We start from the raw sequence: 16292 nt of genomic DNA on the forward strand, positions 1-16292 counted from the left end.
GGTCAGGCAGCATCTATGGAAATGAATGACCAGTTGATGTTTCAGGCCGATAACTTTCTTCACAGCTGGAAAAGAAGGGGGAAGGCACTAGAATAAAAAGGTGAGGGGAGGGGTAGGAGTACTAGCTACAAGGTGATAGGTGAAGCCAAGTGGATGGGAAAGGTAAAGGGCTGGAGAAGAAGGAATTTGAACGGCGTGGACAGTGGACTATGGGAGAAAGGGAAGGCAGGAGTGATAGCCAAGTGAAGAGAAGATGTTGGAGGGCAGAGTGGGGAATAGAAGAAGAGTAAAGGGAAAGAGAACAAAAAAAATTACCAGAATGCTTGTCTATTCGTTCCTCCTCATTAATCTCTCTCCTGGTACATATACCTGCGAGTGACAGAAATGTTACAGCTGCCCGTTCACCTTCTCCCGTACCTCCATGCAGGACCCATTGTTCTTTCAAGTGAGGCCACACTTCCCCTACAAATCTGTTAGTGTCATCTGTTGCATCCAGAGTTCCCAATGTGGCCCTTTTCTACACTGGTGAAACCCGACATCAATTGGGGAGCCATTTTGTCAAGCGTCATCGCTTGGTCCGCCAGAAACGGAATTACCCGGTGGCCAACCATTTTAATTCCTATGCTCATTTCTGTTCCAACAAGTCGGCCCATGGTTTCCTCTTTTGCCATGATGAGGCCACTCTCAGCATGGAGGTGCAACACCTCAGATTCCATCTCGATAGCCTTCAACCAGATGGCATGAACATTGACTTCTCCTTCCAGTAATTTTTCCCCTCCCTCTTCTTCTATTCCCCACTCTGGCCTCTTACTTATTTACCTCACCTGCCTATCACCTCCCCCTGGTGCCCCTCCTTCTTCCCTTTCTCCTATGGTCCACTATCTTCTCCATTCAGATTCCTTCTTCTCCAGCCCTTTACCTTTCTTACCCACCTGGCTTCACCTATCACCTCTTAGCTTAGCCTCCACCCCCTCCCCACACCTTTTTATTCTGGCATCTTCTCCATTCCTTTCCAGTCCTGAAGAAGAATCTTGACCCAAAATGTGGACTATTTATTCATTTCCATAGATGCTGCCTGAACTGGTGAGTTCCTCCAGCATTTTGTGTGTGTAGTTTCATATTTCCAGCATCTGCAGAATCTCTTGAGTTTATATTTCTTACAGGTACCTTTTGTATGAATGTAGATAACAGTTTAAAATGTTTATAATATGGAAAATCTGGAAAATAATGTAGTTATTATTATTAAAGGCTATGTGCAAATCTAAAATTAGTTTAACCTATATGCTAGTCGGTAGTCTTTAGTAATCACAGTGATGCAATAGAACCAAAACCTAATTATGGGAAGAACAAAGGCAGTAAGTAAATCTCATTGAGATAATATTAGTGAAGAGAACATAATGTTGAGCAGAACAGGTTGATGCAGTTTGGCAGATCTGACCATCTGTTTCATAATCAAGTTGTGGTCACAGCTCAGCACATCATGACAAGTGAAGTCAAGGACAGTATAAAAATAAAAGAGAGGAAGTATAACATAGCAAGCATGAGTGGGAAGCCAGAGGATTGGGAGACTTTTAAGGAGCAACAGAAGATAACTAAAAAGGCAATACGGGGAGAAAAGATGAGGTACAAAGGTAAGCTAGCCAAAAATATAAAGGAGGATAGTAAAAGCTTCCTTAGGTATGTGAAGAGGAAAAAATTAGTTAAGACCAAAGTTGGGCCCTTGAAGACGGAAACGGGTGAAATTATTATGGGGAACAAGGAAATGGCAGACGAGCTGAACAGGTACTTTGGATCTGTCTTCACTAGGGAAGACACAAACAATCTCCCAGAAGTAATAGTGGCCAGAGGACCTAGGGTAACGGAGGAACTGAAGAAAATTTGCATCCGGCACAAAATGGTGTTGGGTAAACTGATGGGACTGAAGGTTGATAAATCCCCAGAGTTTATAAATCCCCTTCCCTTCCCTTCCAGAACCAGAGGCCACAGTTTAAGAATAAGAAGTAGACAATTTAGAACGGAGTTGAGGAAAAACTTTTTCACACAGAGGGTTGTGGTTCTGTGGAATGCTCTGCCTCAGAATTCAGTGGAGGCCAATTCTCTGGATTCTTTCAAAAAAGAGTTAGATAGAGCTCTTAAAGATAGCGGAGTGAAGGGATATGGGGAGACGGCAGGAAAAGGGTACTGATTGTGGATGATCAGCCATGATCACAGTGAATGGTGGTGCTGGCTCGAAGGGCTAAATGGCCTACTCCTGCACCTATTGTCTATTGTCTATTATCATGGAAACCAACTTCTCTTCCTAGGCCTCTGCCTATACTTCCTGCTGCCTCGGTAAATTAGCTGACATAATCAAAGACACCACTTGCCCCTGAAATTCTCTCTCATCACCCCTTCCCCTGACATTGGACAGCACGTACTACCAGGATCAAGGACAGTTTCTGTTATAAAACTTCATATGATAAGACAGACTCCTGACCTCACCATCTACGTCATTATGGCTTTGCACGCTATTGTTTGTCTGAGCCGTACTTTCTCTATCGCTGTAATACTTTGTTCTGCATTCTGTTGTTCTCCCTCGTACTACCTCAATTCACTGATATGATGAAGCAATCTTTCTGGATGATATGCAAAACAATATTTTATTGGTACCTGCACCAATAATAAACCAATTTACAAATTCAATTTACCATAGTTAAACTGAATCAACATATGACAGTGTTTGTTTTTAAAGTGGCTCCAAAGAGGATTATACATTCCACTCAGTATGGAACTTAAAGCTATTTTTGGAAGAGATTCTGAGAAAAGACTGGACAAGCAAACAAATAATATTCTATGCGTCTTCTTTGCATCCAAAACTCTAGGCACAGGACCAGCCTGCGTTGCTCCATGTTCTGCATTAAAGTTATAGTATTTTAAAATTATAAAATAATTACAGACATATTGCATTCTATCTTTAAGGAAACCACTACAAAATGAATGATAATAATAATTTTCCCAGTAACCTGTTGCTGATAAAAGCTCAGAGAAATGCGAGGAAAAGCAGAAAGCCAGCCCTCAAATATCAAGTGCGTAAGGTTGGTATCTTTGAAGTTATGATTCAGTCATTTTACCGCAGTTCTGGAGCCACGTAAAGTCCAGTAAAGTTAAGAGATTCCTTTCTCTGAAGACTATAGTGGACTAGAAGTGATAAACAACAATCTGGTAGTTTTGCAGTCATCTTTAAAAAGGGTAACAGTTGTTCAAGTTCCAGATCTTTGACAGCTGCCATGTTAAGATTTGAACTCATGCATCAGTATTCCCAGATCAGTAACTTAAACACAATGCCACCACTGAATCATACTGTGCCCTTGCTGTTTTTACACGCCTATCAGGGACACATACAAATGGTAGCAAACAGGTACAGAGGACAGCAGCCAATGGATCAGAAAAAGAAATCTGTATATACTGAAAGATCTGTTAATTTGGGTCTCTGTTGCCATGCTTGACAACTGCATTGTTACTAGCTTTTACTTTCATCAACTTCATGAATCTTTTTTGAGCTGAAGGATACAGAGAACTGGTAGATGCTTTTGGATGGTGCTTAATTATAAGCTCTGGGGCAATTTTACTAGATATCCCCTGTACCTAATAAAGTGGTCACTGTGTGTACGCTCATGGTGTTCTGCTCCTGTACTCCATCCACTTCAAGGTTCAATGTGTTGTGTGTTCAGAGACGTTCTTCTGCATACCACTGTGGTGATGCATGGTTATTTGAGATACTGGCACCTTCCTGTCAATTTGAACTAGTCTGGCCATTGTCCTCTGATCTCCCTCATTGACAACACACAAACAAAATGCTGGAGGAACTCAGCGGGCCAGGCAGCATCTATGGAAAAGAATACAGTCAACATTTTGGGCCGAAACATTGACTGTACTTTTTTCCATAGATGCTGCCTGGCCGGCTGAGTTCCTCCAGGACTTTGTGTGTGTTGTTCAGATTTCCAGCATCTGCAGATTCTCTCTTGTTTATGATTACCTCATTAACAAGGCATTTTTTTCCCACAAAACTGCCACTCACTAGATGTTTTTATTGTTTCTCACACCATTCTCTTGTTAACTCTAGAGACTGCTGTACATGAAAATTGAGCAGTTATGGGGTACTCAAACCACCTCATCTGGTTCCAACAGTCATTCCATGGTCAAAGTCATTCCTAATGTAATGACCAACTTTCTTTTACAGACACTCCTCAATCACTCCTCTGAAATAGATTCACTCCATGTTAATGGATATGTAGACAACCAGGAAGGCAACTAGTAGTATGTAGGACTTTAATAGCAAGAGAATTTGACTACAAAAGTGACCAACTCCTATTCTAATTATATAGAGCACCTGGGAGACCACGCCTGTACAGGTTCAATCTCCCCACCTAAGAAAGGATACATAATGGAAGGAATGCAACAGAACTTTATCAGATTGTTTCCTGGGATGGGTGGGGATTGTCCCTTGAGTGTTTAAGTACACTTGATCTATACTCTCTTCTGCTTATGAAAATTTAAAGTGATACAATTGAAACATATAATTTTTTTTCAAAAGCTGCAGAGATGCAGCTTCTGCTGGCTGGTGTGGTGAGAATTAGGAGTCACAGACTCAAAGTATGGGTTGACTATACAGGACAGAGATGAAAAGAAACGTTTCCACCTCAAGGTAGCAATTCATTGCTTTTCATCAGCAAGGGGTCATTGCATATATTCGAGACAGCCATCGATAGATTTTTGGATATTAAGGGAATGAAAGAGGTGTGAGATTAGTGCGGAAAGTGATGAAGGGAGAAAACCAGCTCTGATCGTCAGTGCTGGAGCAGGTGCATGGAGCCAAATAGCCTACTGCTGCTTCTATTTTTATTCAAGGGAGCAGTGTGATGGAATACTGTCAATTTGCGTGTATGAGCGCAGCTTCAAGAAGCTCAACACCATATAGGATATAGCAGCTCACTCGATAGGGATACCGCCACAACCATTCATTCACTCCACCACCAATGCACAGCAGCCGAAGTTTGTACCATCTCCAGGATTCACTTCAGCAACTCACCAAGACTCTTTACACAGCACCTTTCAAACTCACAACCTCCACCGGACAAAAGGGTAATGGCAGCAAAAATATGGAAACATCACAATGTAGAGGTTACCCGTCAAGTCAAAAACCATCTTGACTTGGAAATATATTGCTGTTCCTTCACCAGCACTAAGTCAAAATCTTGAACCTCTCTCCCTAATCACATTCAAGAAGGCCATTCATCACCATCTGCTCAAGGGCCACTAGGGATAAACAATAAATGCTGGCCCACTCTACGAAGCCCACATCTCTTATGTAAACTGAATACATTTTTGCGTAACAGAAAAAAGCCGCTTTCTTTATTTTCATTTTCAGTTTGCTGCAGAAGGTCTGGAGAACATCCTGGCAGAAAAGCTGCCCATCCAGAACCAACCATATCTTGGGTCAAGTTAAATAACAAGTAGGTTGAGTAGGTCCAAGCACGCCCCCATCCTTAGTGAACGGACTGCTCATCAAATGAGTGGCAGACGTTTTGCTGATCCTTTTGCAATTATCTTCAGCCACAAATATTAAGTGGCTGATTCATTTTAGACCACAGGTTATTTCAGACCATGTTGGTTATGTGAAGGTTGCTGCCATCATAGAAATCAGTCAATGGAAAATTTGCTTTAATCCATAAGATCTCAAGAAACATTTGAGAACAATGGACACAGGAAGAACATAAGGATCTGACAACTTCCCAGCCCATATGCTGAAGGCGTGCACTTCGTAACTAACCGCACCTCAACCCAAACTGTGCCAGTCTAGTTACAATACTGATGTTTCCCTGACCATGTAAAAAATTGCCCAAATGGCCTCAAAGCACAACAATTCCAGACAGGTAGTCTCTGCATAATTACTCCTCTCTCAATCATTATCAAAACGATAAAAGATATGGTTGACATTCCTCCTAAGCATTGCTTACTCACTATGCCCAGATTGGACCAAAAATAAGGACTGCTATGGAAGCCAAGTCATTGAGCATATTTAAAGCAGAGGTTGATAGGTTCTTGGTTAGTCAGGGCCTCAAAGGTTACAGTGAGAAAGCAAGAGAAAGGGGTTGAGAAGAACAAGAAATCAGCTGTGATGGAATGGTGGAACAGACTTGATGGGCCAAGTGGCCCAGTTCTTCTCCTATGTCTTATGGACCAAAGGGCTGAATTCCAGAGCTGAGGTCAAAGTGACTGCTCTTCATGTCAAGCCAAAATTGACTGAGTGCGATACCAATGTTAAACTAAATGCAACAAGTATCATTGGTAAATACACCTTGCACAAAGAAAAATGGTTGTGATGGAGACTTCAGCCCCATAAAAAATGATGCATGAGTTCCTCAGGACAGTGCCCTTGGTCCAAGCATCTTTAGTTATCCCATCAATGACTTTCCTTCTTCATAAGAAGTAATGATATTCCTTACTGATTTCACAATGTTCAAGGTCATTCATAACAGAATAGAAAAAACAGCACGCAGCAAGGCAGGACGATATTTACACTTGGATGGATAAATAGGAAGTGGCCAGATGAGGGATTAGGTAATAATATCATTCAATATTAAACGCCAATGCTTAATCTTACTCTTCTTATAGATTATCGTACCCTGGCAGTCGTTCAGTGTATTTGTTACTGGTCACTTATCCACCCAAGCCTCATTGTTGTGCTGGTTGCATGCTGCCATGAACCTGTAGAACCTGCGTTACTAGGGTAACAGTGATTCAGCTCAGGCAGCACAGTCGAACCGAAGAGGGATCAGCAATTCCACAGGCATATATCATTGTTTTCTGCCATTCATTTTCCCTCTTCCTGCTATGGTAAACCTGCTAGCAAAGGTGATTCTGCATTATAAGACCATAAGACATAGGAGCAGAAATAGGCTCCCCGGTCCATCGAGCCTGCTCTGCCATTTAGTCATGGCTGATCCTTTTTTCTATCTCCTCCTCAATCCCAGTTCCCAGCCTTTTCCCTGTAACCTTTGATGCCATGTCCAATCAAGAACCTATCAATCTCTGCCTTAGATACACCCAGTGACCTGGCCTCCACAGTTGCATGTGGCAACAAATTCCACGAATTCACCACCCCTTTGGCTAAAGAAATTTCTCCGCATTTCTGTTTTGAAAGGGCACCACTCTATTGTGAGGCTGTGCCCTCTTGTCCAAGACTCTCCCACCATGGGAAACATCCTTTCCACATCTACTCTACATCTACGTTATGGCCAAGGTGTAATAACTATGATAAGCCACCTTGTTTTCTAAGGACTCTATGTGGGATATACTAGAGTGCACTCCCATAGTGGTTCAGGAGCAGAATCATTTCTTTTGATAACATCATGCTTCAGTCTGACCAGAGTCCTCAAGGTGCTGATTTTTCTCCTCCCCTGATTATTTCCACCAGTGTCTTGTTTTAGTAATCAGAGTAACTGGGCCATATCTCATTTCTCTATTTAAGTTCCCTCAGTTTTGACTGTGGGAGTGTGAGTAATCCTCTGGTAAGGATTCTTTGTTCAACTCCATCCTTGGCTTTGATCTTCTCTGCACTTGTCTCCACCTGGTCTAAGTCTTTCCTGGTAATCAAAGGGTAAAAGATACTGGCCTTTGCCATAACTACCCTGATTCAAACCCCTTGTTATTGACAATGCCAAATATTTTGCAGGAGACTGCAAGAATCTCATTGTATTTTCTGGTCTTGTGCATGGTGTTCCCATAGGAGTCAGAGACTGGTATCTGGAGCTTGGCTTTGTATCCAACTAGACACCCATTGGTCTGGTGTGGAGACCAGGTACTTCTGGATGGTACAAAATGTAAGTGTTGTCTGAAGTCTAGATAAATGACAAGGACCATTAGGATTCACTTGGAGTAGTCAGAATCATAAACCGGATCAGAATCGGGTTTAATATTGCTGGCATATATTGTGAAATTTGTTCACTTTGTGGCTGCAGTACAATGCAGTACATTTTAAAGGGAAAAATTGAGTTACAGTAAGTTTATATATATATATAAGCTAAATTAATTTAGTGCAAAAAAATAGAAATTTAATAAAATAGTGAGGAAGTTCAATAGTGGGTTCAATGTCCTTTCAGAAATCTGATGGCAGAGAGGAAGAAGCTGTCCCTGAGTTGCTGAGTGTGTGCCGTTAGGCTTCTGTACCTCCTTCCTGGTGGTAGTAATGAGAAAAGGGCATGTCCTGGGTGATGGGGGAACTCTAAGTCGGATGCTGTCCTTTTGAGGCATCACCTCTTTGAAGATGTCCTGGATACCTACTGAAGTTTGTACTGACGATGGAGCTGACTAAGTTTACAGCTCTTTGCTGCCTACTTCAGTCCTGTGCTGAATGTTTTTTGTGACATACAAAATCTCCTTAACCTCCTAATGAAATGTAGCCACTGTTATGCCTTCTTTGTAGCTGCATCAACATATTGGGTCCAGGTTAGATCCTTAGGGATCTTGACAACCAGGGACTTGAAGCTGCTCATTCTTTCCATTTCTGATCCTTTTGAGGACTGGTGTGTGTTTCCTCATCGTACCCTTTCTGAAGTCCACAATCAGTTCTTTGTTCTTACTGATAATGGATGCAAGGGTTGTTGCTGTGACACCACCCAACTAGCTGTTATAGTATTCCCAGATTACATAACCATTAAGGGAAATCCCTCAGAGTTTTGATACAATTTTGCATTTTGAGATAGAGCCTCAAAGGTGATATGGAAGGGGTCATCACCTCCTACACATTAGGAAGGTTTAAACTTTGGCAACCCTTTGATAAACCTGTTTCCTGCCCAAGGAGAATGAGATGAATTTGCTATTCCTTTGGCTTCTGTTATCTCCTTAATGCCACAGTCTTATTGATTCACATAACTAATGTTCTGCCCTAACTTAGAATAATCTTGCTGAAGCTGAGGTGGGAAAGAAACATAAATGTACAAAGACCTATACAGCTGCTAGTACAGATATCAGCAGTGGCTGGAGCAAGAGACAGATCTCAGTCTCCATTTCCTTGAAGAGGTGGAGCCTCCAAAGGCACTGCACCATAATCAGACAGGCAAACGGCAGTGACGCACAGATTGTCTTGCTTGCCAGAAAAGGCTTGGTATTTCTCTAAGATTCAGGAGACCCATCTAGAGTTTCAAACAAAAAGTATTTAAAGAACTGATTTTGTTAAAAGTTGGTAGTTTTTCCAGTAGCTTTGTCTACAGAGGCTGATGCTTCTGATAGTTTCTGCACTTCAAGTTTATAGTAGGAAACAGAGCAGTTATTCACATATTATGAACATAAAGGTACATGCTCAACATTAATTAAGTCACATGACTGCATTTCCTCTCCATTCGTCTGTCTGTCTTTTTTCTTTTGGCCCCTCCATCCTCCTCATTGCATGAGAGGCGCAGAGGATCATTTACCAATCCATCCACTTCTGAAAGTAAATATGGATGACAAAACATGTAATGTGAAATCCAAACTCAATCCCAGCTTTAGTTGTTGAAATGTACCCTTGTCGCGTAAGTGACTAGAGATACATGAGGACAAACTGAATCATCAACAAACCTACAAAATCTTGGTCATTTCTTACATTAGAAACATTTGCAGGGAGTTGTGGGGGGGGGTGGGGGTGTGGAGGGAGGAAGAAGATCTTCTACTGCTGAATGTCAGGTTTTTAAAATACAGCAAACATTGTATTAGCTAAAAAATTATAACCCATAATAGCAGAGACAAACAGTCAAATCAGTACTACAAGAGGACAGACTACTTTGATTGCTCAATTTTCATAATCTGCCATTGTACTAACCAATTTTATGAGTGAGTGATTTGCCAGAACCATGCATTCACAGTTTAAAAGAATTGGAAAAAAATCAACAGTTAATACACAGCTCAAGTTTTCTGTTTGATTTCCACATATACAATGAATTTTTCACCCTGAATTCATAGCTTAAAAACCTATTGATTAGTTCATTTGAGCTACACCATTGTTTACGCTCCACAGAAATCTCTTCCCATTCAATTACATCAAAACAAATCCTTCAATGCCCTTCTCCCTTTCGGTGTACTGTATCTGTGCTACTTGATGCAGTAGGGTGACAGGGTGGAGATCGTCTCTACCAAAGGAGGTATAAGGCTCTCCCCTCCACTAGGTCTCCCTTAGACAAGGTGCAGCACCTAGTTAGCCCCTCGATCAGGGTCTTGTGAAGCCATGCGAGCTGGTGATGGATGGTCATATGAGCAGCTGGTGCATATCACAGCTCCTGGTTATGCGACCACTCTGAAGAGTATTGATAATGGTTGGGGTCAACAACCTCGTAAAGACACTGCCTAGAAGAAGGCAATGGCAAACCTGTTCTGAGGAAAAAAATGTTAAAAATAATCATGGTCATGGAAAGACCATGAATGCCTATGTTACACGACATGGCACATAAGGAATGAATGATTCCATGCAGTAATGGTTGCGACATATTAACGACTCCAGAGATGAAACAGCAGAGTTCACATCTTAGGCAGTTACAAAACTTGAGAACCTTTTGGAGAGATCTAAAGTACCAAGGTGAAGCAGACTGTCCAGAGCAAGAATATTTACAAAAGCAACAATGTTTACTAGATTGATACCAAAAACCTAAATTAAAGATCAAAACATATAGTCATTAAAAGTAATGGAGAAGCAAATTATTAATGACTATTTTCATCTAAAATTCTGACAACTCTATATGTAGTAAAATGGTACTTTCCCCCAACTCTTCCCGTTTAAAAAAACAACATTGCTGTATCTCTAGAACTATATTTATTCTCATGTATTGAATCACAGCAAAAGAACACATCATTTTTAACTTACCAGATCAACTAGCTCTTGAATACATATTACATTTTATTTAGTAAACAATTCTGCTGTCGAAAATCAGTGTTATACTTTGCAATATCCTTTTTATTATGACCTAGCATACAGAATATCACATGAAGCTGTGCTATTAATGTGTGTTGGCTCAAGGTTCAGAACACTCTAGCTGCTCGAGTTGAAGTGTAAAGAATCTGACACGGCAGCTCCAGAGCTTTGGCATGTCAGCTTTCTAAGGCAATTTGATTCTGACAGTCAAGAACAGCAGAGGGTCAGCTGATTACCAAGCAGAACTGAAATGGGAAACTCAGTAAACAGACTATATTTTACATTCAAGAGTTATTTTTCAATGCAATGGAAAATAAAACAAGCTGCATTTCGGTTGTGGTATACTGGCTAATATATCATATTGAAGTATAAAATATATTTACATGGATCATATTTTACATTTTAAAAAGTTATTTTTCTCTGCAAAGGGAAGTTAAACTAGTTAGGTGGTATGGTAGCATGGTGGTTAGCACAACCTTTACAGTACAGGTGACTGGGGTTCAATTCTTGCTGCTGCCTGTAAGAAGTTAGCAAGTCCTCCCTGTGACTACTTGGGTTTCCTCCAGGTGCTCCAGTTTCCTCCCACAGTCTGAAGACCTACCAGCTGGTCATTGTAAATTGTCCGTGATTAAGCTCAGATTAAATTGGGGAGGATTCTAATCCACCTATGGTCATATATTGGCTCTCCTCCATTATGTCCTGTTTAAGTTTAGAGAAAATAAGAAGTCAGACATTTGATACATCCTTTAAATTTGAGGAAATATGGCAACCCTTTATCCAATATTTTCATTTAATATGATTTATTACTCTTTCAATCTTTTTTGTTCAAAGTTTTAGATTTGATCAGAAAGACTTTCTTTCTTTTTTGGTCGTATCCTCAAAATGGACTGCCCAGTCCCTCTTTTTTTGTTTTGTTTTTTTTTTATAGTGTAGTGGGTTTTTTTGTTTCTTTTCATTTAAAACCCAGTGTTTTTTCCTTTCTCTTCATAAACTGGTAAGAGGAGAGTTGTTATTTTCATTTTTTTAATTATATGTTTTATACTAGTTTAACAATATCTATGATTTTGACAATGTCTATCTTAATCTTGGTTTATATTGTTACTGATAAATATATTTGAACTAATTCTCCTCCTGATTGTATTTGTGCTTTATTTAAATCAATAAAAAGATTAATAAAGAAAAGAAAGTAAATTGGGGATTGCTGGGCAGCGTGGCTCAAAGGGCTGGAAATGCCTATTCTGCGCTGTATGTCAATAAATAATAATAAAAAATAGCCAGTATACTATAACTTCATTATTAGATTGTTTATTTTGTATCATAATAAAACATTTGACAATTTTAAAATGTCATTGATTTGCTGTTTTGTTGACCTTTGGCTGTGAAAATATAATCCAAGCATTTTCTGCAGAATTATTTCTCAGTAATAAGTTTTAACATTGTGTATAACATATAAAGGTTACTTGCATTGTTAAAGTCCAGATGTCACATGAAATTAATACCTTACCATTTGTTGAATCTCACAAAAGGATTTTCTGTTTAATTTCTCTGAGGTTGAAGGTAATCAAGTAAATTCTATTGTAGTTCCCCATTCTCTCACTAGAGGAGCTGATTAAGGAAATTTAAAAAGGAAACATTGGGGGGGGGGGGAAGAGAAAAATGTCAGGGGCTCAGGAAACCAAAAAGATCATTGTACTGTGTTTTCAAGCATGGATCATGAGTGTTTTCCTTCAATCTGTATGTATATTGTGATCCTATTAGACAACACAATATTTGATGTGACTGTTTCACAAATATTACAGCTTTAGCTCGTGTACAGTATCTTTAAGCACGGAATAAACAGAGTGGCTTTCAAATTAAATACAGGTTGAGTACCCTTTATCTGAAATTCCAAACTCCAAAAACTTCTGAAATCTGAGGTGTTTTTTTTTAGTACTGACATGGTGTCACAAATGTAAAATTCCACGAGGTACTGGGAAGGTTCCCAGGCAACAGGCATATCTCTGCACACCACAGACAGTTCTGAGAAGTGACATCACGTAGACCATAAGATGTAGGAGCAGAATTAGGTCATTTGGCCCATCGAGTCTACTCCACCAATTCATCATGGCTGATCCATTTTCCCTCTCAGCCCCAGTCTCCTGCCTTCCCCACCATATCCCTCATGCCCTAACCAATCAAGAATCTATCAACCTCTGCCTTAAGTTACCCAAAGACTTGGTCTTCTCACCTGCCTGTGGTAATTAATTCCACCAATTTACCACTCTCTGGCTAAAGGAATTCCTCCTCACCTTCATTCTAAAAGGATGCACCTCTATTCTGAGGTTCTGTTCTCTGGTCTTAGACTCTCTTACCATAGGAAACACCTTTCCACATTAACTCTATCAAGGCTTTCACCATTTGATGGGTTTCAGTGAGGTTCCCCCTCATTCATCTGAATTCCAGTGAATACAGGCCCAGAGCTATGAGATGCTCTTCATATGGCAAGCCATTCAAACCTGGAATCATTTTCATGAAACCTCCTTTGAACCCTCCTTTCTATGATGAGCGGCAGAAAACTGCTCAAAATACACCAAGTGAAGCCTCACCAGTGCTTGAAGTCTCAACATTACATCCTAGCCACTATATTCTAGTCCACCTGAAATGAATGCTAACATCGAGCACTTCCACCTGTCTTCATATCATCTGCAAACTTTGCAACAAAGCCATCAATTCCATCATTGACATATAATGTAAAAAGAATCCTAAAACAGACCCCTGTGGAATGCCACTAGTCACTGTCAGCCAACAAAAGGCTACCTTTGTTCCCATCCTTTGTCTCCTGCCAATCAACCACTACTTTATCCATGCTGGAACCTTTCCTTTAATACCATGGGCTCGCAGTTTCTTAAGCAGCTTCATGTATGACACCTTGTTAAAGGCCTTCCGAAAATCCAAGTACACAACATCAACCAATTCTCCTTTGTCTATCCTGCTTGTTATTTCTTCAAAGAATTCCAACAGATTTGTCAGGCAAGATTTTCCCTTGAGGAAACCATGCTGACTACAGCCTATTTTATCATGTGCTTCCAAGTACCCCAAAACCACATCCTAAACAGTCGACTCTAATATCTTCCCAACCATTGAGGTCAGGCTAACTGGCTTATAATTTCCTTTCTTCTGTCTCTCTCCCTTCTTGAAGAGCAGAGTGACATTTGCAATCTTCCAGTTTTCCGGAACCATTCCAGAATTAAATGGTTCTTGAAAGATCATTACTAATGCCTCCACAATCTCTTCAGACATCTACTTGAGAACCCTGGGGTGTACACCATCTGGTCTAAGTGACATATCTACCTTCAGATTCTTTCAGTTTCCCAAGAACCTTCTCCCTAGTTATGGTAACTTCACATACCTCATGACCCCTGACACCTGGAACTTCCACCATATGCAGAGAAGACTGTTCATCTACCATTTCCTTGTTCTCACATTACTACCTCTCCAGCATCATTTTCCAGCAGTCCAATATCCACACTCACCTCTCTTTTATATTTTATGTATCTGAAGAAACTTTTGGTATCCTTTTTCATATTACTGGCTTGCTTACTTTTGTATTCCATCTTTACTTTCTTAATGACTTTTTTAGTTGCCTTCTGTCAGTACTTAAAAGCTTCCTAAACTTCCAACCTCCGACTAATTTTTGCTCTATTTTATGCCTCTTCTGGTTTTTATGTTGGCTTTGACTTCCCTTGTTAGACATGGTTGTGTTACCTTGCTATTAGAATACTCCTTCCTCTTTGGGACGTATTTATCCTGTGCCTTCTGAATTGCTTCCAGAAATTCCAGCCATTGCTGCTCTGCCATCATCCCTGCCAGTGTTCCTTCCAATCAATTGTGGCCAACTTCTTTCATGTCTCTAATTCCCATTATTCCACAGTAATATATACCTGACTTTAGCTTCTTCTCAAATCTCAGGGTGAATTTGATCATTTTATGATCACTTGCTTTAAGGGTTCTTTTACCTTAAGCTCTCTAATCAATTTTGGTTCATTGCACAACACCCAGTCTAGAATAGCTGATCCCCCAGAGGGCTCAACCACAAGCTGCTCTAAAAAGCACAAGTATTCTAGAAATTCCCCTCTTGGACGGCAGCACCAACCTGCTTTCCCAATCTACCTGCATATTGAAATCCTCCATGACTATTGTAACATTGCCCTTTTGGCATGCATTTTCTATCTCCCATTGTAATTTGTAGACTACATCCTTAACACTGTTTGGGAGTCTATATACTGTATAGCTCCCATCAGGGTCTTTTTACCCTTGTAGTTCCTTAGCTCTATCCACAATGATTCAGCACCTTTCTAATGTCACCTCTTTCAAATGATTTGATTAATTTTTTTTTACCAACAGAGCAACACCACCCCATCTGCTTTCCTGTCTGTCCTTTCAATAAAATATGTATCCTTGGATATTAAGTTCCCAACAATAATCTTCTTTCAGCCAAGATTCAGTGAAGCATTCAACATCGTACAAGCCAATCAATAACTGTGCTACAAGTTCATCTACCTTATTCACCTACAGTCCTGGATACACCCTTTTCGATTTTGTCCACCTTTTTAGTTGCAACTCATCTCGTGGACTGCAATTTTACCCTATCATCAGCCTCTCTCCGCTACGCATTGCCTCTGTCTGTAAAGCATCCAGCTCATCTTCAGCACTGTCACTCTGGTTCCCATCCCCCCACATGCGTTATGAACAGAAGTTAATGAAAAATAGAAAATACTGCCTAAGACAAAAAAATAAAGATTCTGAAGTTACATTGAAAGGGTGGAATCACCAGTGTCAGAGTGAATATATGCTGCTTAATGGTATGCTTATCATGGAACAAGCCAACATCTATCATGACAAATTGAAGATTGAAGGCAATTGTTAATATTCAACAGGCTGGTTGCAGTCATAAAAGAAAAGGCACAGCATTAAATTTTTAAAGATTTGTGATGATAAAGCATCTGCTGATCACAAAGCAGCAGAGAAATTCATTGAGTTTGCCAAGGTTGTTGCTGATGAAAATCTAATGCACTGAATGGCTGCATCAGTACATAAGTGTGATGAACAAATGTAAGACAGACTTCTTACCAGTAGTGCACAAATTCAAAGTCTGGAATGATGGTGATCCCAAGCTACCTCATTATATATTCCAAAATCCAAAACACTTCTGGCGCCAAGCATTTTGGATGAGGGGTACTCAACCTGAATAGTTTTGCAACCTTTAGATTGCTGCAACTCAAAAGTTTCAGCATTTAAGAAGTTTTAAATGACCCCCTTGCTACACTGTGACTCAGTGTGCTCTGAGGACAGATTTGGACTGCACAGAAACAGTTTTTTTGGCTCATCTACA

General features: G+C 40.3%; 1 protein-coding gene across 12 annotated transcripts in view; it reads right to left on the reverse strand.

The window, feature by feature from the left end:
- Positions 1-10956, reverse strand: part of LOC134359048 (uncharacterized) — a 279403-nt gene extending 268447 nt beyond the window's left edge. For 11 of the 12 annotated variants that reach the window (XM_063071897.1, XM_063071898.1, XM_063071901.1 and 8 more), the window contains exon 1: positions 10874-10956. The gene's annotated coding sequence lies outside the window, so the exon portion shown is untranslated. The remainder of the gene's footprint in view (positions 1-10873) is intronic. The other variant, XM_063071894.1, reaches the window with a different exon arrangement.
- Between the last annotated feature and the right edge of the window lie 5336 nt (positions 10957-16292).

The sequence above is a fragment of the Mobula hypostoma genome, chromosome 19 (genome assembly GCF_963921235.1).
Source record: "Mobula hypostoma chromosome 19, sMobHyp1.1, whole genome shotgun sequence".
Classification (NCBI taxonomy): Eukaryota; Metazoa; Chordata; class Chondrichthyes; order Myliobatiformes; family Myliobatidae; genus Mobula; species Mobula hypostoma.